The sequence below is a fragment of the Sphaeramia orbicularis genome, chromosome 6 (genome assembly GCF_902148855.1).
Source record: "Sphaeramia orbicularis chromosome 6, fSphaOr1.1, whole genome shotgun sequence".
NCBI lineage: Eukaryota > Metazoa > Chordata > Actinopteri > Kurtiformes > Apogonidae > Sphaeramia > Sphaeramia orbicularis.
In genome coordinates, this window is record NC_043962.1 from 29,171,528 (window position 1) to 29,193,684 (window position 22,157).

A 22,157-nucleotide genomic window follows, 5' to 3' on the forward strand; every position below is an offset into this window, starting at 1 on the left:
GCAATGTATTGTTTTTACCACTGGATGCAGCTCAAAATGAAAAAATGGAGTTTGATACTGAAATAGCAGCGTTTCTTCTACACGGGTTTGATTAGGTTTATGAAGGTATAACGTTATTATGTGATGTTATGATCTTTGCTAAGTTGCCTTTTGTTGATCCATGGTTCAGACTAAACTCTGACAGTTCTGACCTTGTTTGGACAATTCCAAACAGATCTTTAGTGCAACTATTGACATCACAAAACGTACAGAAAGCAGAGGTGATTTGTGATTTTACAGACCTTAACAGAGCTACAATATGAACTACTAGTTCAGATACAGCGACCAACTATCAAAATAACTGGCTGTAAGTTTTGTCCAAACAAGAAAACTTGATGATTGCACAACATAGATATGGGTACACAATGAGCTTTAAACTTGGGTTGGTGAGTAGTGTTGATTCATTGGAGGTTTTAGTAGTCGTGTGTGTTGTGGTACATAACTTGCTCCTGCTGTTGAGAGTTTGGAATATCAATGAAACAAATACCCCTTTAAAATCAGTTCATATACAGTGAGAACTTCACATATGATAAACGAATTGCAATTTCTGCCAATAAGGTTCTCTCAATGAAAACAATAGCAAAAAAGCCGTATGACGACATCATGGCATGAGATCACTAATCTAATTGTTTTCATCAAAACATAGATGGAAATTTGATTCATTCATATAAATTTTAGGGACAAATTTTTATTTAATTTTAGTGAAACAGCAGAAGTAAAATGAGCTAATATGAGATGTGGCCAAATAAAACAAACCATCATTTCAGCAAATCACCTGAAATAATGAATTTCTCTGAAATCATTACAATATTGGAAGTATTAAGTACAATCTATATACACAAGCCAATAAATATATAATATCAGCCAAGTCAGATTTAGGTATGTCAATATGGAAATGTTACATATTACACCTTTAAAAACTGATTCATTACAGACAGTTGCTGTAAAAGGTGAGTCTGACAACATGAAACTGAAAGATTACCATAACAGGTCCACCTACAATAAAAAGTGGACTTTGGTACAGTAACCTATAAAACAACCTCATAAAAGAGCTATGCAAAATACATAACAGTACAGTATTTCACAAAAGAGGAAGAATATTTTATATCTAACCAAACAGGGAAGTTCCCAGAGCTCTTTACCAGTCATTTCCTGTAATTCAACCCCTGGTTTACAGTCAAACTATAAATTACAACATGGCAAAGTGTGGCCAATGACAGCACTACTTATAAAACTCTGTATTATAAATAGCAGCGCTGCTTACACTGCTGAAACAGGTGGCACCACCATTAGCATTTGCCATTCAAGTAGAGAAGGGTTCAAGGCTCTCTGGATTCCACACACAGACTGTTGACTGGAAAAGTTTGGACACATAAATACGACCTCTTGGTATGCCTGTCATCTCAGAAAGCCACCTGTACACACACATGCGGGCCGCCTACGTCACGCTGCTCGAACAACCCAGGTCAGACGCTCCCTGATGCGGCCTTCAACCTGTGATCAGCACTTCCCCTTGTGCCCCCTCGACACCTCTGCTCTCCTGAAGGGCTTTCAGATGTGTGACGGAGCAGATGTGAGATGTGGAGGATATCATCTGTCAGGAGAGGCTTTAATGGAGGAGCACGCCTGCACATATGGACAGAGTGGCTGATTCACCGGGTGGGCAGTGTGGGAGTGCAGTGTTGACATAGTCTTATACCGGTCCTACTGCCTCTCAGGTTATTTTGCAACTACTCATCCTGATCCAGAGATTTTTATCTATGAGTAAGATGTGACGTCAGAGAAGTTAGTGCACTCAAGTATCGGGCCAGAGTGACTAGTGACCAAGAAGTCACAAGTGTTTCACAATATTCTCACATTGTTCTTATTAAGATAACTAAATTAGTCTTTCCTCTTAAGTGTGACTCGCTCTCTTGGGTAACATTTGGTATATGTGCTTAGGTGAATGAAGAAATACCCAGTTTTTCCTGCTCGACCCATTTTAAGTCCAATCCCCAGACCTGACTAAGAGTAATTAATGACTCATTCATCCCTGAGTGAACCATACAGCAGTAATTATGACCATATGCTATTCCGAAAGACTTTTAATTGCCTAATTAAAGTCTTATTAAACTATTGAACAGAGATAGGGGACATTCTGAACTTAAGGTTCAGGGGAGTTAAATTCATCAAGCTTGCTTAGCCGCTGGGGATTGCGACACATGGTCAGAGGTTGTGAATTTTATCACAAGTGCTGACTTCTTCAAACATCCCAAATTGGAAGCTATCAGGCGCTAAGAATGTATTGATAGATTAATGTAATATATGGCTGTGAAAGTGGATGAGCATATTTCATCACCTCTGTCTTTGAAACCTATACAAGTGCCTAAATCAACCAGGTCTCAGAAGTGAAAATATTTGAAATGATATTCCATTTCGTTCCATTTCCCCTTTGCGCAAATTTCCATAACAGATGTGGAGCCAGCAGAAGCAGCTTGCTGATGAAATGTAAAGTAGCTGTGCAAGGTCTGTCGTCGGGCCTGCTATCACTATCAGCGTCGAAGTGGGTGAAAGAAGACCAGCAGGGGCTCCGCGACAGACAGAAAAGCACATTAATATTGAGAAAGGGAAAAGGACGAAAAGAATCAAATGAAAGGGCAAAGACAACTTTTTTTCTCGTCTACAAGTGGTAATAAGTGAAAATATTCTCATTACTGTTCATCTCCTCAAACTCAAATTTCTTTAATGTTACTTGTATGCAGATTATAATCACTCAAGTGTAACTAATCTCACAAGACAAATAGTAGATTCAATGAGATCCCCACTACTGTATGGGAATCATTTCCCTCTCTTGGCTTTGTGCCCTCTTTTTCCTGGCACTCAAGCTTAATCTCCCAGTCAAAACACATCAGACAGGGTATAAATCAGGATTAAAACTGTTCATGTGCTGTCATTAATAAACTCTTATAACATGTGCACCAAGACCTTCAGGAGAAAGGCTCGTTATTATCTTTCTGTTTGCTCGGTTTTTGTTTTGTTTTTTAGTTTTCAACAATCCAAAGTAAGCTGATCCACTTTTAGAAAGCACCCTTCCCTGTTGATATTGCTTGAAATGACCTATTTCTTTTCTACAGTCTGTTTTGATGTGTTCACACCTTTTGTGGAGGAAGGGAACACCTACATCTTTGAGAGTATTAAATTTTATCACTTGATACTCCTTTCACACTCCATGTGGCAGGCCATTTTAACAAGCAAGTAATCAGTTGTTGGCATTCAGAAACTGCATCTGTAATTAATCTGCACCCAGCTGAAAAAAACACTTCTTTTCTGTGTTAAATTATATATCTTGACATTTGCAGCAATATTAGTGCAAGAAAGAAAATTCTACTACTGCTGCTGCTGCTAGCACCAAAATGGTACAATACTTTAAACAGATGCAAGTTGAATCTCGCAGTCTAATTAGTTGCTGCGACAAAAATCAAGTCACCGCTTTGAGCAGAACTAAATCTCTCAGAACTCGATGCAATCCTGGACATTTGCAAACTGAACAATCAAGGCCTCCTGCTGAAAGAGAAATAGTACCTTCAGGGTGGTCACTGATGAGATGCACATAAGAAGCTGTCTTGGTAATATTTCAGTGTGGAAATATAATTTCTGTTCTCTTTTCCATTACACAATGAGCAGACACTTTGAGTATGGGTAGTAGGTTCACTGACTGCACAGTTCTTTCAAGACAAAACGTTAAAAATACATCAAGGTTCCAGATTTTGTTGGACAATTCTCTAATGATACTAAATTATTAAGTAAGAAAAGTGTATTTTCTAATATATTGCAAAATATCGTACGCTCTGGTACTCTGACCTTTTACCTAACCCCAGTCGACTTGAGATCCAGCTTTAATCTTACTTTACCTCATCTACTGCAAACACACTGACTGGTTCTTATTTTATTAGCATCAGTTGAGGCAAAAAAAAAAGGTTCTAGTGTCACATACAGTAGTCACTCAACAGTAAATCAAGCATCAGATTCAGACAAGTCAAAAAAATATCAAGGGCAGTAAAAGCAACCGATTAGTCACTACTTTATGACAGAAATAAAAATATATGGCACGTGTTTTTCAGTGCTCTGTTTAAGATATCAAGGGTCTGTGTTTTTTATGAGGAGCCTTGGCATCTGACTGACACAGGTGAGGAGCTGTTTCAGCCATGGCTGCTGTAAGTAGGTCAGGCCTGTTGAAACACTCACTCCTACTCTAAATGTCTCCGCTCGTTTGCCGTATAATTGTTTCTGCATTTACTGGAGTGAAATGTTGACCCTGATAGAGTGAGTGCTGATAACGTGCCATCGACCTGGGGGGCTTTATCATGTTCGCTCTTGTTTACCTTCACTAACATGATTTGTTATTATAGATAAGTCTAAGCCACACAACTACAGTATGCAGACATTTAAATACGCTACAGCTTTCCATATCTAAATTATTAGAACATTTCAGAACTAAATAAAAATTTACATATGAGACATTGTTTTTTTATGCACTTTTTAACTGTTGTCTATAAAGTTGGAATAAAATATTTTTAGTTTTTCTCATGAAATGATTGCAACAATGTGATTTATTCTTGATAGATAAACTGTAACTGGGACTCAGTATGCATGCTATCATCACACCTGGTCAAAGGTGAACACTGATGTGTATAAATAAGGAATAAAAAGAGGAATATGTCTGAAATGAAAATGATTCTAACTTTATGGGCAACAGCGTAGTATTTGGACATTTCAGTGAGAAAAAGAAATATGCTCCATTTATATTTCCTGTCCTTGTAAATTCACGGCCCATTCAATCAGCAATGATGCATTGAAATATTTATGCACTTCGAAATTGATTAGGCTGGTGTGGCATCCATGAAAGGCTGTAAACAAAGCGGCGTGGCTGTTCCCCCTTGATGTCCACAGCAAGAAGCTGCACGCATTCCAGTAGCTTAGAGGCTTAGACAGAAGCTCAGGCTATAGGCCATTGGGCAAAGAGCTGAACACATCCATCACTGTGTAAGACCGATAAAAGGCTCAGAATGTCCACTTCTCTACATGCTTATCATTGACACAAACCACAGACCCGCCTTCAGTGCGAGTCAGGAGTTTTTTCGAGTCTGTTAGACACATCGTAGCATTTAAGATGAAGTGAGTAGCATCATGCACAAGGTTAGCCATGTCATACGCTGCTGTAAAATCACACTCTTAGAGTCCAAAGGTTTATTATTAAATGCTTTACTGCACAGAAAATGATCTAACAAAGCCCAACAACAGCCAGAAGCACATTTAATTTCAGGAACGAAAGGTTTTCATGTAAAATATTAATCCACTTCCACAATTAAATGACTCAGGCAGTGGAGAACTGTGTAGGAGTGGTTAAGATGCCATTAATGTTGATGTGACTAGATGCCAAATAAAATGACACATGATGAAAACTAGAGTTGGATGATATGATGGTATCGTGTGACAAAAGAAATGTGTAATATCAGCAGCGATTTGGCAATGCCATTTCTACTTGCAGGATCTTGCATAAGTTTAGTAATCCAGCTACCCTGTGTAAGGTGATATTTGAACTGCTTAGCACTTTAAAAGGAATGAAATTTGCAAATATTGGCCTCATTGTGTTGACAGTAGACTCACAAATTTGCATGCAGTATTATATTTTGACAGTGTCATTGTTCTTAATTCCATTCTCTTGAATTTTTTTTTCCTTTTTGGTTTCTGTTATGTTGTCTCAAATGAGGTGGTTGTTCTATGTAATATAATCTAAAATTATATATGCCTTAATAGAAGATTTTCACCCCATTATCCACCACTAAAACTATACTTAGACATACAAAAGAGCAAAAAAAAACCAAAAAACACAAATAAGAACAGCAGGTTGAAAATGAAATGTAAGACCACCCCAGGGTTTCTGTGTTCATCCATCCAGGATTAATCAGGGACATGTTCACTTTACAATCATCTATTATACAGCCTACCTAATATGACACCTGTGAAAACTGGTTAAATACTGTTCCAGTTACAAGCCATTATATTGATTTATGATGCCTCAAGCCAAAGCAAACAAGTGTCTTCCTTCTTTGGGTTTGGATATGTAGACAACTGTTTCACATGTATTTACAACTCTGCAGTCACATTGTTCATAAAATTCTCTATTAAAACTAGTCATAATTATTGTTATTGTTAGTTATTATTATTATTATTATTATTATTATTATTATTATTATTAATGATTGATTGATGATTTATATATACTGCTCTGTTGTGGGAACTTCAAATCAGCTCAATATAAAAATGTTACACACAGCTGAGTCGCTTCATTTGTCATCCCTAGCTGCCATCCTAATCAGGTTTTTAGAGTTCAGATCATAGCCTCCACATTAGACCACATTATAATATGCTTGTGGGGGTAGCCAGACCCCTTTATGTGGGGTCTGAGAGTGGGGCAGCTGCCCCCCACACGCAATGACCTCACTTAGTAAAGATCAATAGTTAGCTGCACATTCCTTACTCTGAGTCTTCAGGAGTCACTTAGGCATTGGTATCCCAGTCATCTGAGCCATCTTGTGAATCCTTTAGCACACTTATATTTGGGCTAAATTCCAATCATTGATATCCAACATCCTAGACGACCAGATTTGACCTATGAGGGCAGCGTATCAGGGAAACCATACGGGGGAGATGAGCGCTTGTCACTCAAGCGTATTGGCCAAGTTAATGCATTCACTCAAGGGCTAATTTGTCAAACTGGAACTGCTTAGTTCATCACTAATTCTGCATGTTTATACTTTACATTTTTTTTCCTTGGGGCTGTTTTCATTTCCCTTTTCAATCACACTGTACACAGCCTGGCACACAACAAAATTATGGGGCCCACATTGATCCCTAGGCTGGATGATTTAATGGCTGACTGGCTGTTCTATTTAACCAGACAAGCATAATAAGGGGATTAGCAACTTATCAGATGACAGAGTTCAGTGAGCTTGGCTGCAGGTATAAGGGCAGATATCCTATATCACATGATTTGTTAATCACTGAGCAGAAAGTAAATTCAGTCAAGTTTAGCTGGAAATAATAATAAAAAGTGTGACGAATGATCTAGAAAAACTGTATGAAAGATCACCTCAGTTAAGACAGAAATGAGTGTGACCTTCAAAATGATGTTTGTGGTGTTAGAGGTTAATGTACCTCTTTGCTCACAGTGAAAAAGCTGCATTTGTGTGTGTATGAGATCTAATCAGAGTCCTAACACGTTCATACAACGCCCAGGCCCCCACAGCTGGATGTGTGTAGGTGGGAGCTGATGTCATGGAGAGATGGAGGTGAAATGACCTGTTACTAGAAAGCTGAGCCTCTTCATGCTGATATCAGAGCACGTATCAGGTCCGCAGACATCTTCACCTACTTTCTCAACTTAGAGGTAAGGTGCTGACCAGATATTTTACAACAAAACGACTACCTAAAACTGACATTCTGTGCATAATACAGTAAATAATATATATATTAGTTCTCACTTTAATGTCAGCAGATTCAATTTAAGTACAGAAACGCAGACTAGAAATGTTGAACTCTCAGTCACAAACACGTCTTCTGTTTTAGTCTACCAGTCACAAACTTTCCATAAAGCCACAGGGATACTCTGTTTATATCATGTACTTATGTCACTGTGATGTAAGACGTTCACATTATTTATAAACTACAGGATGTACTGTAAGGATGCTAACAAGACAAATGATCATGGCCTGAAAAGAACAGACTTGTTTGTTTGCATCAAAAACTAAACATAAGACAAACAGGCAGTAAGTACATGTTTCTGTACAAACAGCAAATGTAACACTTCTTCACAAAGTACACTTAGTACTACTTAGATAAGAAAGGATGATAGGATTACTGAGACAACTGTGTATCACTGCAAAGTCTTGTTCACTAAAAATATTTACTGGGGTTTCTGGAATTGTTCCAACTGAACAAGCTCTAGTTTATCTATTACATAAAAGGACACTTTATACTTCCTGTAAAACACTTATTTCCTCTGGTAAAGATGGATAAGATGACAAGCATTGTGATATTGGGAAGTATCTATCTACTATCTGTGTCACCTACACCTGAGGGTCACTGGCCACAGTCGTAGAAAACAAAGGAAATGAGCAGTGTTGGTTCACATAAGCTTGAACTGCACCTGTATGCTGAACGGCTTCATCCCCTCCAGATGTCTGGAGGCCTCGCTCGACCTGGAGCCAACACATCTATAACTGTCTCCTCCAGTGCCCAGACTCTGGTGGATAACTGCCAGAACGAAAGCAGAGATGCAGGGATCGGAGCCCTGCAGCCACTCACGCTGCACAAAAAGTGCTGAAAGAGGCCATAAGATGGCTTGTGCTGTGTCTTAATATATCACATCTTCAATCCAATCTGATGAATTATTCAGACGGTGCTATCTACTGTGCCTCTCACCTAAAACATCTGCCCTGCCAGCCTGTCTGCCAGCTCTGGCTTACACTCTGTTCTGCCACAGGAAGCTTTTAGTCTGCTGCTGTCCTGTGGTCTCCTTTCCATTTAAACCTCTTCTCTATCTCTATTCCCATCTCGGACCAGGGGCATAAAGCACAGAGGAAAAGAGATTGTGTTACTGTGTCACGAAAAAATCTGTCTGCACATAGACTGGGAAAAGAAAACAATATATTTTTGCTACAACTGTGCAAATCTCTGTGGTTATGTCAAACAGATACCTAACACGTCGTTAGCTTAAGTCAGATTTTGCGTGCATAAACAAAAAATGTCAGATCTTGCAAATCCTTTGGCTTTGAGACGACCAATATACAGTAAAGAAAATACAAACTGGGGCAGGTGGCACAGTATGCAGACTTCTAAAGTTATAATGGAGAAATGCATTGTTTTATTAGCCTTGACTGAACATGAAGTAACTAAATACCATCATCACTCCTCCTACCTGTCCTCTCTTTCCCACATTTCTCATTCAGAATTTTCTACGAGGATGCCTGACAGAAAACATGTGACCCTCCCTGCACTATTTGTGTCCAAGGTCAGGGAAGCTGTCAGCCAAAAGAATGAAAATAAAGTGTTAACAAGAAGTCAATGTGCATTAAAATCTTGCTGGATCATCCTTTTTAGTAAAGAACAGTATAGTACATTAGTATTTAAAGACAGTACAGGTTGTTTACAGTGAGGCAATTAGATGTCTGTGATGAGAGAATTAGAGCAGGAATGTCTGAAAGGGTCAGCAACACCATTAACAGAGTAAAGGGCACAACCTGGAATGCTCAGAGATATCAAATCACTCTAGTGGGGGAGGGACAAGCTGCTAAACAAGGCTCAGTTGGAGGCTGATTCCATTAATCAGACCTACTCTAGTACCCCTGTCAGGAAGAACACAACTTATCCAACTGCTAACAATAACTCAGCAATAAAAACATTATTATGCTGTGTAACACCTTACAGTTGTCACTTTGCTCTAGTATCACCATATTAGTAATCCACGTAGCCTAAGGGACTAAAATAGAACTTTATAATTAAACATATAACGAAGGAGTAACAGGTGTGAGGTGAAAGGTGATGGAAACACATCCTGACAAGACAAGTTGGCGGTTTTCACACCAGCACATGAGAAACGCTGACAGACGTGTAAACACACTCCACATGGCTTCTCAAAGCTTGTGTATACTTTAAATAAGGCCCTGGAGCATTTCGTATGTACGTGACGTGTTTTGGAGCACATTTCATACGGGTTAAAAGGCTGATCTGAGTGTCTCTGAGACATTCAAGCAAACACAGTGATCTGGCCTTGGTCCATGTCCACAGTCATTTCCCACATCGTGGCACAGTGCTGGACTGGGAATAAACAGAGAAGCCTGCTGTGCTCCCAGAATGCATGTTTGCAGAGTTCCCATCAGTGAGTACACAGTAATAGGACTCCCTGAAGACCCGTATTTAACCTTTGGGTTACAAGTGGCTGGCCACTCAACAGCCCACCCCTCCTGTGCCTCAGCTATTAACCCCTTTGTAACTCATTTTATTCAAAACAAACAAAACATTAAAGATAAATTAACACAAACCTATAAATATATACCGTGTATGTCAGTCATCTTCCAGAATACATGTATTTATTTACATAAATTTTAACCTGTAACTGACCACATGCTGTTATTATTCACATTTTTATGGCCATGACATTTCAACTTATATTTACTTCACCAAAACATATGAAGGAGCAAACAGAATTCTCTGTATCTATCCCTCTCCCTCTATCTAGTTATCTCTCGCTCCCTCTTTCTCTCGCTCTCCCTTTCAACCTGACTATATAAACAGATGAAGAAGGAGGATCAGAGTAGCCTAATGCTGAGAAAATGCCCTTGGGATATGCTGACAAAATGGAAACATGTGCATATGGGGCTAACATAGGGGGATTACGCTGTGATAAAACTGTGATGCAGTATGATTTATTTCTTCTTTGTCTTTTTCCCTCTGAACAGATTTAGTAATCTGCAACAGGTTGCTCACTGCTTTGAGCAGCTTCACAAAACAGAGGCATAATTTTATACTCACTTATATTCCTCCTCAGAAGACTTGATCTGCAACCACATTGCACGAAATAAATGTTCGCTTCATTTTCAGAATATTTAATACTTTCCAGTGAAACTCTGCGACAGTTATATTCAGGGTTTCTTTGCAGTGTGAACAAAGCTTACACATAACAGTCAAAATGCTTATGACATAGTAAAACTTCGGCACATGTCATGAAATATTTTTGTACCCATCTACACAAAATATTAATAAACATGATAAGTCTGGGTTTGAGATATTGGTTTAACAGGCACCGTGCTTTACCAATGAGTCAAAGCTTTTCTGACAGCATCATACAGACAGTTCATTGTCAAGGCCTCCGGTATCCAGAATGCAACTGCCAGCTGTTTTCTTTGTGGATCAAACCAAAAGAAAACAGGAGGCCAAGGTCAGCACAGACAGGCTTTTCTCCTACAGCACATGGATGAATCTCCAAAAACGCAGCCATAAAATAAAACTCTCTCTGTTGCAAACAAGACAGCACGTCTGATTATTCCACCCTCTTGTGGAATAATCTTCCATTCTCAAAAATTCATGAAAGGTCCCATTTATTCCACTTCGCCGAGGTTTTGTTTGTGGACAATTTGCGGATCTGTATCTGTGTGAAAGCTTGATTTATGACAGTTATCATGTCCAGCTGCATAGATTTTAAACAGACTATGATACACTGGATTTTAAAGGGGGCATCAGGCTGTCTGGACGCCATATGAAGTGGCGCTGATGCTAAATTTCCTCTTAGGAAACCAAAAGGAACCCAAGAACCTTGTTGCTTCACAAAACACTTGGCTTTGTCACACAGCTGAAGGCACTTCAGAGCTTTTCAAGTTAAAGATACTTGGCAGTGCACACTTGACAGTAAGCAACAGGAGTAAATAAAACTCTTGGGTTGACCTTTTCATTGACTTTTGACAAACTTTTCCATTTATGGTTTCTATCCATTAACTACCACCCACACGTCTAATGATTCTCCATTAGTCTCCATAGAGCTGCTGGCAGTGTGTGGGTGAATTTCACACAATAACACCTGATGCTTCTGTCTTGCAGCCTCCAGCATCACATCATAAACATTGAGCCAGTATTACTACACACAAACCTCTGCTGAAACGGTACAATTGTGTATTGATATATTTTTTATTTTTTTGTTTATGTTCTTGGCCATTAACTTCACACCAGACTTTTCCACACTCCTCTGAGTTTACACAAGGTTTCCTGGCTGGAAAAGGGATGTGTGTGCCCCGGCTGCCATAGTCACAAACTCAGATGAGTGGAAAAGAGGCCCCAATCACAGCCACAGGCTCGCTGTTGATGAGTTGTACCTTTGCTTAAAAACCTGGAGTCATCCTCGTTTTTTTTCTACATTATCAAAAAGACTTACACATAAACCAGCGAACCTTAAAATATGAACACACCCAGGTAAATAGCAGTGACTCTAAAGAATATAAGTCTAAAACCAACATCTCTTAATACAAGGGTAGCTCCCACAATCATCCTCAAGTACTGTACAAGACGGAGACACACATACACACACACACACACGAGTTTGTCTTGCTCTCAGACTGGGTCTTTAATGACCCCCTTGCCCTGCTATCACCTTGTGATAAAGACCTACTGTAGAGGGTGGAGGGCTGTTTCATGTCAGCTCACACCCACTTTTTTCTGTAAGTAGAGAAACTAACAACAAACGCCACACAGACCGAGTCATAAAAACTTAATGATTCTTCTGTTCATGATCAGGGAAATGACAGAATATCCACGCATCATCTCAAAAGGTAACCAGAAACGCAGCGCATTCTCATCAATGATTCATGAAGCCAAGGCACCGCACAGTTAATAATGAACACAAGAGTAGCCTCTGTAACAGCAGTACTTACGTTCTGTCCCACTCAAATGTGAAACCAAAACTCTCCTCAGACTTAATACAGCTTCCCTTCAGGTGATACAGACGCACCGATTCCTCCTCCGGGAAGCTGTCAGAAGATTATCCACAAGTGAGGCAGCAGAGTTTAAAGCTCTGTAGTAGATGACTGCTGTGAGTCCGCAGGTCTACACTCTCCCTCTCCTTGACACGGTGTCGTACTACAGCCTGCCTCCAGCCACTCCACACACTGTGGCTCCTCCCATTACACACTGTCAGAGGCTGGGAGGGAGGGAACGAGGGACGGGTGAGGAGGAAGGAGGAAGGTACACAACTACAATGTGATCTTTACACCTTTCAGATGTTCTGCTGATACTCTGAAGACACTTTGAGATGGTGTTTGAAGTTGTACAGCAAAGTACTTCTAAGACAAAACACTGACAAAGATAAAGGTTTCAGGTCACAACAGCGAACGCACAACAGACCTGATGCAACAAAATACAGAAATGGGCCACAGAGCACTGCAGAAATGTCAAAAACTGAGTCCGATTTTTTTTTATAAAGAAAAATAACCTTGTAAAGCGCAGTTTTCTTCTAAAAAATGTACTGAAATGAGTGCGTATAAGTAAATGTAAATATGTTTGGCTGCATATATAATCCTTGTTTCTATTCGTGTTATTGTTCAACATAGTGGGATGACCACGAAAAGCATTGATCTTCACAAATCACTCTTCTGTTGTGTTTCACACTGCAAAGTCTAAGTCTGTATCACATTATTCATGTAACAAAGAATCACAAATTATTATCATTATTGTTTATTTTTTAAATTAATTTATGTTATATTTTTCCTTTCAGTGAGCAATACTGATACCCTTATTTTTATAAAAGAAAAAAAAAAAAAGAGAGAGAGAACAGTGTACTTTGTTCCAGTGATGTCCAGTGTAATGTGTTGTGAGACTGTTCTGAATAAAAATTTTAATTAAAAAAAAATTAAAAATTAAAATATATAATCTAATGCTGAACTAAACCAAGTTAAAACAATGGTGTACATAATATCCTGGCAGGGGAACAATACAATATGTTTCAATACTGCATATTCAGAGAGACCACTTCCACAGCATCTAATTTTAAGAGTATTAAGTTTATCTTTAACATGTGTGTTTTATTTGCTCATAATAAGGATGAGTCTTGTTTATTTTCTAGAGGAGATAATATTGTGGTAGTTTTCCAAAATCTAGCCAGTTTTGATTGGCAAGAAAATTGTCTTTGTTTTTCTTTCACACAGACACTGATTTCAAATGAACCACATGTCATATGATTAAATTTCACTGTTTTATTATTAGGGTTTTAATTAAATTTTCCAATGAACGTCACAAGCCAAAAATGTCAACTTGTTGTACAGAAAAGTGCGTGTAATATTTGTACCGATATTATGACAGTCGAGGCACAAAGTGTTTTAAAAGAATTGTAAAAGTGAAGTGTTACCAAATAACTTCACATGCCTTCTCCAAAAATATTTCCCGGGTAAACAGAGAGAAGTGTAAGATAGCTGGTTGGTGAGACGGGGACGCCTGTTTCTAAAATAGCAGATGCTAATTATACACTTTAGGCAACTGCTAAGGAGGGAGACGCGATGCCAAGTTTGAGGTGTTGGGATCTGAATGTCAGCTCAGAGTTGCTGAGCAGAGGCATGATCCCACACAGTCACCTGAGACGCACACCACCCCACAGCAGGGATACTCGCTGGATGTCTTATTTACAGCCTATTTCAGTCACACACTGCCGTCCCTATACCAGATGCCTTACAGTGGTAACACACCTCTGGTTGAGTGGGGCCACCTGCCACTGCCACGCACGCTGTCCTTTGTAAACAATCCATCGGACATTAAGTAGTCCTCCAGCAGACGTCTAAACACGTGGTGCGGACCAGTCAAACAGACGAGGACTGGCCTTTTTCAACGCTTGTGACCCTGTTAATGTAACTGTTCTCAAAATGTCGCTTTTCATCGCCTCAGCTCTGCTTGACTTGAACATTAAGTGCACCCCACCAGTTACAGTCAGAAAACGCAGTAAAGTTCAGTGGTTTGAAGTGGTTGACAAACATGTGACAAACCATCAGACTTGATGGTTCCTGTGTGTGGAAACTTAAGTTTGATCATCAGCGTGTTTCCCACAGAGCCAACAGAAACGCTGACAGGTCATTTTAAATAAATGAATAACAGTCCAGGAATTACAGCTCTGCGATAAGCCCTCGTGTTTCACATATTAGCTTAATGGAAACACACCAGATACAGCACTAGGCTACTTAGAGTCACTGAAGCTGACAGAGGCAGTGAGCACAACTGAGCAACAGGGATTACAGTTGATGAGGTTTTATGCCCTCATTGATTCCGCTTAGTGGTCGGATTCTTTAGTGATTCCTTATTGATACCTGATCAGTTTTCTGTGTGGAAAAACTAGGCCTATACAGGTTTAACAGGAGCTATATGTAGTATTTCTACTATACAATATTCAAATATGACCTGATAGAATCATTAAAGTGTTTAAAATAACTCATGAATTTATACCAAAAGATGCCAATGTACTGGATTATAGATAGATGCACTTAATCTATTCATATTCACAGGGTATGTCAGATTTTTGTGACCACTAGAGGAAGTAGTGAGTCACTCTGCTAGTCTCCCGTGGTGAGGACAATTAATGCAATGAGGTTTTTGACAAAAATCTCAGAAAGAGATGAAATGGGATGAGAACTGCTAAGAAATAACTTCTCTGACAATGAAATTCACTAAATAATGAGAGCTAATTAAGGAACATACCTTCATAAAGCACTGGAGAAAATGATTGGAGTATAAATAAAACAATGCATAACTAGAAAAGTACTCAGAGAGCACAGACCTCCGCCAAGGCAGATCAGTGCTCCCCCCGATGTCTGTCTGTCTGTCTGTTTGTCTGTCCGTGTGCAAGATAACTCAAGAAGTTATGGACGGATTTGGATGAAAATTTCAGGAAATGTTGATACTGGCACAAGTAACAAATGATTAAATTTTGGTGGTGATTGGGGGTGGAGGGGTGGGGGGTGGGGCCACTGATCTGCCTTAGTAGAGGTCTGCGCTCTCTTTTCTAGAAAAGCACTCATAGAGCGCAGACCTCCGCCAAGGCAGATCAGTGCTGCAACCCCCCCCCCCCCCCCCCCCCATCACCACCAAATTTTAATCATTTATTCCTTGTGCCAGTATCAACATTTCCTGAAATTTTCATCCAAATCCATCCATAACTTTTTGAGTTATCTTGCACAAGGACAGACAGACAGACAGACAGACAGACAGACAAACCAACGCTGGCAAAAACATAACCTCCTTGGCGGAGATAATTACTACTGTCTGTCATTTAAATGTTTTGTGTTCAACCAGTGACCCCTAGTTTCTGTGTTGTATTGTCTGTTGATAAAACAAGTAAAAATAAAGTATAAAAAAATAATAATAATAAATAATAATAATAATAATAATAATAAAATAATGAAAGTTAGTAGCACTTAATACTCAACACAGCTCTAAACCAAAAGAATGGAGTTTGAACTCACAGCGTTCCTTCTGTATGGGTGAGTTTGGTTATGATGCTTATGAGGGTATAAAGTTATTTTGTGATGTTATTATCTTTGCTAAATTCACAGTTTTTTGATTTATGGGTCAGACTAAACTCTGACAGTTGTGACCTTATTTGGATAATTCCAAACGGATCTTTAGTGCAGCTACTGACAACACATATATACAGAAAACATAGGTGATTTGTGGTTTTACTGTAGCTGTTTACTGTAAAAACACATATAAGCTAATAGAGCTTTAATGTGAGGTTTATACACTTTATTCACTTTACTTGTGTATATCAGCATCAGTGAGTGATACAGTCTGTGGATACATAGCACTGATTTTGTTGGTGGTTTTGGCGGCTGTAAGTACGATCTGGTACACAACTTCCAAGCACTGTTGATAATTTGGAATATCAGTACAACATATAACCCCTTTAAAAGTCAACACAACTGTTTTATTACGTCTAAGTCTGTACTGAACTAAAGCTGAGGACTAGCTGTAGCCACGGTCCATCTGTCATTATTTAAAATGGATGAAATGACAGAACATTTGTACAGCATTTGTTTTCAGTTGGTTTTTTTTAGTTAAATAAAAATCTGCTAAGCCTGCCTGCAGTGTAGCACTAATATTATTACAACATAGGATATTTAATGGTAACAGACTTGCTGCTCTGTTGGAAAGCAGGGACACTTGGCTTAAGTGACAAATACATTCCTAGAATTTAAGCCAATGTTAAATAGAGAGATATTTCAGCATCTTGTTTGTGTTTCCACCCATACATGAAACTACAGAATAATTTTACAAACATTACAACTACTGCTTTCTTCATGAGCCACATGTTCTTCCAGTTGATGCATCGGACAACTGGTTTTCAATTTCCTATCCCTATTGAGCGGCCCTGTTACCTAACACTCATCACACTGTTATCACTTCTATGTTAAGGAGTTGCACTATATGAATATGTCATCAAGATGAATCACATCTTCATTACAGTCATGTGTTCATTTACACATTGTCTGCACTAGACAAGACTTTACCAGCACTTAAATCCCTGTGAACATGAAATTAAATATATTTCACCTTTTGGACAAACGTAGCTGTGCATTTTACAGGTTGTCAGTAGTTGCCTGGAAACAACACGGCCGTGGTCAGCATTTCCTTAGAGCATCTATCCGCACTACCATCTAACCAGAGAATCCAAGTAAACAAACTCAATCTGAGCTTTAAACCTAAAGTGCTACAGAAGTCCAAACAACAGTGTGGAGCTTTTAACATTTACCCACTATTGCTGTTTGGCTTTAGATTGTATTTCTCTTAATGTAAAAACTGAAAATTGTAAAATACTGAAGCATACATGTCATTACTTGACATACATTTTGCTGCATTTTGAGTTACAGTAAAACCCCTTAAGCTCTTTATTCAAGGTACAGCGTCTGATTGATAGTTTGAGTTTTAATTAATTAGAAATGTTTTCATAATTTTGCACTAATTTCCCACAAAATTAAGCATCTTGACAACTGGTGCTATACTTTTGAAAAATCTGAGAAGTCTGCTCAAAATGAATGCTTAAAAATGTCCCCACAATCTGATATTCAGGTGAACTATGGTGTTGAATTAAGAAGACATGATGAATTATCTGTAAACTAGAAACACATTTCACAATGACTTAAAATAAATATTCCCTTACTTTCAACTTCCCAAATGTATCTGCTCATTATTTTTTAGGCATTAAAGCTTGAACTCGGGAAACATGGTGGTGCAGTGGATAGTGCTGTCGCCTCACAGCAAGAAGGTCCGGGGTTCAAGTCCAACCAGGAACCTTTCTGAGTTTGCATGTTCTCCCACTGTTTGCGTCGGTTCTCTTCAGGTGCTCCGGCTTCCTCCCACCATCCACTAATAGGTTAATTGGTTAATCTAAATTGCCCATAGGTGTGAAAAGGACAGTGATTGGTTGTTCGTCTCTATGTATCGGCCCTGCGATGAAATGGCGACTCGTCCAGGGTGTACCCCGCCTTCACCCATAGGTAGCTGAGATAGGCTCCAACACAACCCGCGACTCTAGTGAGGATAAAATGTGTTCAGAAGATGAATGAATGAATGAGACTGTACTCAAGACTGAGACTTAATGGCGTTTTGTGACTTGTTAATCAACCAAGGTAATAATAATAATAATAATAATAATAATAATAATAATAATAATAATAATAATGTTTATCAAAGCAAAATTGTCAAGTAATTTTATTAAACTAAAATTACTTTTGAAAAACATACATTTCAATCCTATGTATTAGTAGTGATGGTGAGTGAGCTGTTGGGAGACGGACCAGCTGCATTGGCACACTCCGACCCACAATTGAGGTGAGTGATTCATTTTGGCATAGAGTGTGACTGGTTCAGCACATCGAAGGGTGTAGAGTACCTAGCATATGATCAATCACGCTCCTCTCAGATGTTCCGGTGCATGTGTTTGTCTCTGTTTGGAAAAACCAAAGTTGCGATGGCTCAGCATGACAAAACCACAGGTATTACTCCACCACCTCTGCCACTGGAGCTCCCCTGGTAGGAGGAGTTTGTGGGATGAGTGCCCTCTAGCTTGGAGCTGATGCCAATGAACAACCCTGTGTGTGTTTGTGTGTCAGCTCTTCACCCATATACAGTATCTGACTCACCCCTGGTCCTTTGATTACGCTACTACAGATCCGTTCATTTTCTATATGTCATCTGTCCGGTCTATTACTCACCAGACTGAAACCACTGGAGTTCCCGACATTGCTGGTCACAAGTCAGTCGATCAATCAGCACACATGACTTATCACATCATGCTTTTTCATGTGTCCTCACTGACTACGTTTCTTTTTCCTCAATTGCTTTCTAATACGTCTGTTTCTTCTAAAAACGGGGAAAATGTTTGCAGCGCACGGTAGGTTAGGCAGCCAAACTATTTATTGGATTAACAACTTGTCAGATCAGAGCCAATGGCACTTCTCCAAAGAAAGTCGAACTGCTTGAAATGCAACAGACAGAGCAAGAGGAACAGCTCGGATGCTCCTCAGGTGGCCCGCCATGTCCGTGGCAGCAGCTCAACTTTCCTGTGCTTTCGACTGCAGACCCCCTCCCCCCACCCATATACACCCCACAACCACATAACAACCATGTCCTCCTCCATCCAACAGGGGCGAAATTTAATCAAGCAATTTTTCTGTGTTCTCATGGCAAGAAATTTGATTCAGCCCGCAAACAATATCTATATGATTTCTCAGAGCTGGTGTCATGGATTTCTCCACTGAAAATGTAATTATAGTTGGGTTAAGCAACACAAACATATGTACTACAGGATGATATAAAGTGCTACTATAAAAAAATACATCCCCCTGCAACTTTAATCATTTAATTTATATGAAGTTGTAGCATAAAAATGCAGGTTTTTAATTCACTAGATAACCCAAAAAACTGACATAATCATCTAGTTACTTTGAAATGTGTAATATATTATGATAATAGAAATAAATACATTAATCAACGTGAACTAGTATTATTTTAAATGCTGAGCACATAATCCATAGACTGCAGCCAGGAGAAATTCTACAGCTGCTTGGATCGCTAAAGGTCAGAGATGATAAAAGAACAGATGCATAATATCAGTCATCGGGTTATTTACAAAAAAGGAAGTATTTCTAAAAAGAGAACAAGAGAAATTAAGCAATGCTAAACGATTTTTAATTACACACCATGCCTGCTGCCATTTATTACCCTGAAGGTAATAGTTTAAAGTGAAACACAAAGATAAATATCTGTCGCTATCACTTAATGATATTTAACAGCCCAAATGGTTTTATTACACCCAAAGGTTCCTTGTAATACTTAATTTGTGACATTCAGGGTTATAACAACCAAGGTGAAAATGACAAGTAGGACATTTGTTTTCAGTTTCAGCTGTCTATTAATTACATACATGCTGAGGCTTGATAGCCTACTTTCCATCAAATGCAGGCGAAAACTGTAATTGCCTCAAGGATAATATGATCTATGTCTGCTGAGCCTCAAAGAACAATTACCTTCACTGTACACATGACCTCTACCCCATGGGGAAATCAAACAATGACCCTAAATATACAAGAGGGTTTCCCCAGACTTCATCTGAGCCAGGACTCTTCACAAGAATACACCGTCATCCCCAACAGCGATGAGACTGTGACTTCGAAATATATTACTTTATGACGCTATTTATAAAAAAGTATAGTACTCATTATTTATTGCGTACAATATAAAACGGCACTTTTTATCTAATGGGATACATTAATTCCAATTTAAAAAAAAAAAGAAAATGGACTGAGTAAAGACACAAACACAGAGAAAATCCTATGGATGAATAAGTTATAAACCCATCTACATGTGGAGCAGACGACGCATGAAATATTAAGAGTTAAGGTTAAGCAACTACTGAAAATCACCTACACTGTACATTTACAGCCAAAGCATTGAGGTGCTGTGCTCAAACTATGCATCCTATAAAAAGACGACGGCGAGGGAAAAGTGTCTGGCTGAGCATCTACGTAATGCACCGTAAAGCAGTGTTAATTTCTGAGGCACTCAAAAATCTGCATGCAGATGACACCCACCGCATCATTCATCTCGGCTACATGACTCTCATAGTACACGCCCAGTTTTTGTAGAGCAGGAAGAAAAAAAAATCAAAGTGAGACATACGTTCCAAGTAAGACAAAACGATAATTGCCTGATCTATTTTTGCAAACCCCTAAAAGTGCAGCAGAGTTGTGGTATTTCAACCAGTCTCCTAGGTGAACAATTAAACATTAATAAAACACGCATTAGAGAGGAGAAATCACTTTACGCTCAAGGTAATTGTAGCTTTCTATAAGACATGCTGATGTGCCTCGGAGGCGGCACAGCGATCTGTCTCATCTTTACCATGGAAACCAACACCATACTACAATAAATGCACACACTAAGGGAGCAATTACCATGGCATCCAGCGCCACAGCGACAAGAAGCTTTCAGCAAGCAGACCAATTTACTCAGCAGCTAACTGGACACTCAGTCAACCTTCTGTCTCTCACTCCCCACATTACTCACTCTCATTTCCTCTACTCCCCTTTTCTTCTCTTTTACAGAAAATGTATTTTGTCATGAACCAAAAGAATTACCTTTTATCAGCAGAGGACAAGGTCTTGCATTGCTCAGTAGGAGCGGCTCTCGGTCGAGTGGTGACAGAGGAAAAGAGGCTCTGCAGGGATCCCGAGAGATGCCCAGGGATGCAGCTGAACCGGCACCGCACGCACGCATCCACCACCACTATTACCACCAGCGAGAGCAGCAGCGGCAGTAGCAAATCGGAAGGGGAGGGGAAAAAATATAAAAAAAAAAAAAAAACAGGAGAGGGGGCTGCTCTATCAGCAGCAGAAACATTACATCATAGGCTGCCTCTGTGGAAGGGTGGGAGAGGAGTGGACAGAGGAAGGGAGGTGTTCCTTGTAGCAGCACTCTCTCTGTCATTGCTGAGCTCTTTTCACTGCAAGCACAGTCAGAATGTATTATTTATTATCTGTTAAGTGTAAAATTCCCTCAGTGGTTAGATTCAGACATATGAAATAATTAGATCATCACTCTTTAATCAGTATCATTATTTTGTTTTGCTGTCAAAATGGATATAATATGATGGACAGTATAATTCGACTTATAGCTTTGAGGCAAAGGCTGTGTATGCAAGTGTGTGTTTGTGTGTGCAGGGCATGGCAGTCTATTGTGTGTGCTAATTCAATTGCGTGACCAGTGCCTGCTTACCAGTGCTCACACAGCATGCTGATATTTACCCTCTGGAAAAGGTCATCTGAGACTCCTTGAGGCAGTTTTGTGTAGAAAGGTACAATTGTTAGGACTTAACATCTGCTCACAATGATTATATTTAAACTTGGCTGTCACAACAAATTTGTCAGGAAAGCCTCTATGAACACGCCTACGCTTTGAGCACATCTGGGCTGCACTCGGACAATGATGGGACGGATGTCATGGTCAGTCTTTACACCACAGGCCGCTGACAACAATACTCACAGAAATGGTTTGTC

The 22,157-nt window shown here is 39.3% G+C and overlaps 1 protein-coding gene across 1 annotated transcript in view; it reads right to left on the reverse strand.

Annotated features, from left to right (window-relative positions):
• The window catches only part of sema4ba (sema domain, immunoglobulin domain (Ig), transmembrane domain (TM) and short cytoplasmic domain, (semaphorin) 4Ba), a 40,017-nt gene extending 27,334 nt beyond the window's left edge, over positions 1–12,683 (reverse strand). Inside the window, exon 1 of the mRNA XM_030137185.1 lies at positions 12,501–12,683. The gene's annotated coding sequence lies outside the window, so the exon portion shown is untranslated. The remainder of the gene's footprint in view (positions 1–12,500) is intronic.
• Positions 12,684–22,157: the final 9,474 nt, after the last annotated feature.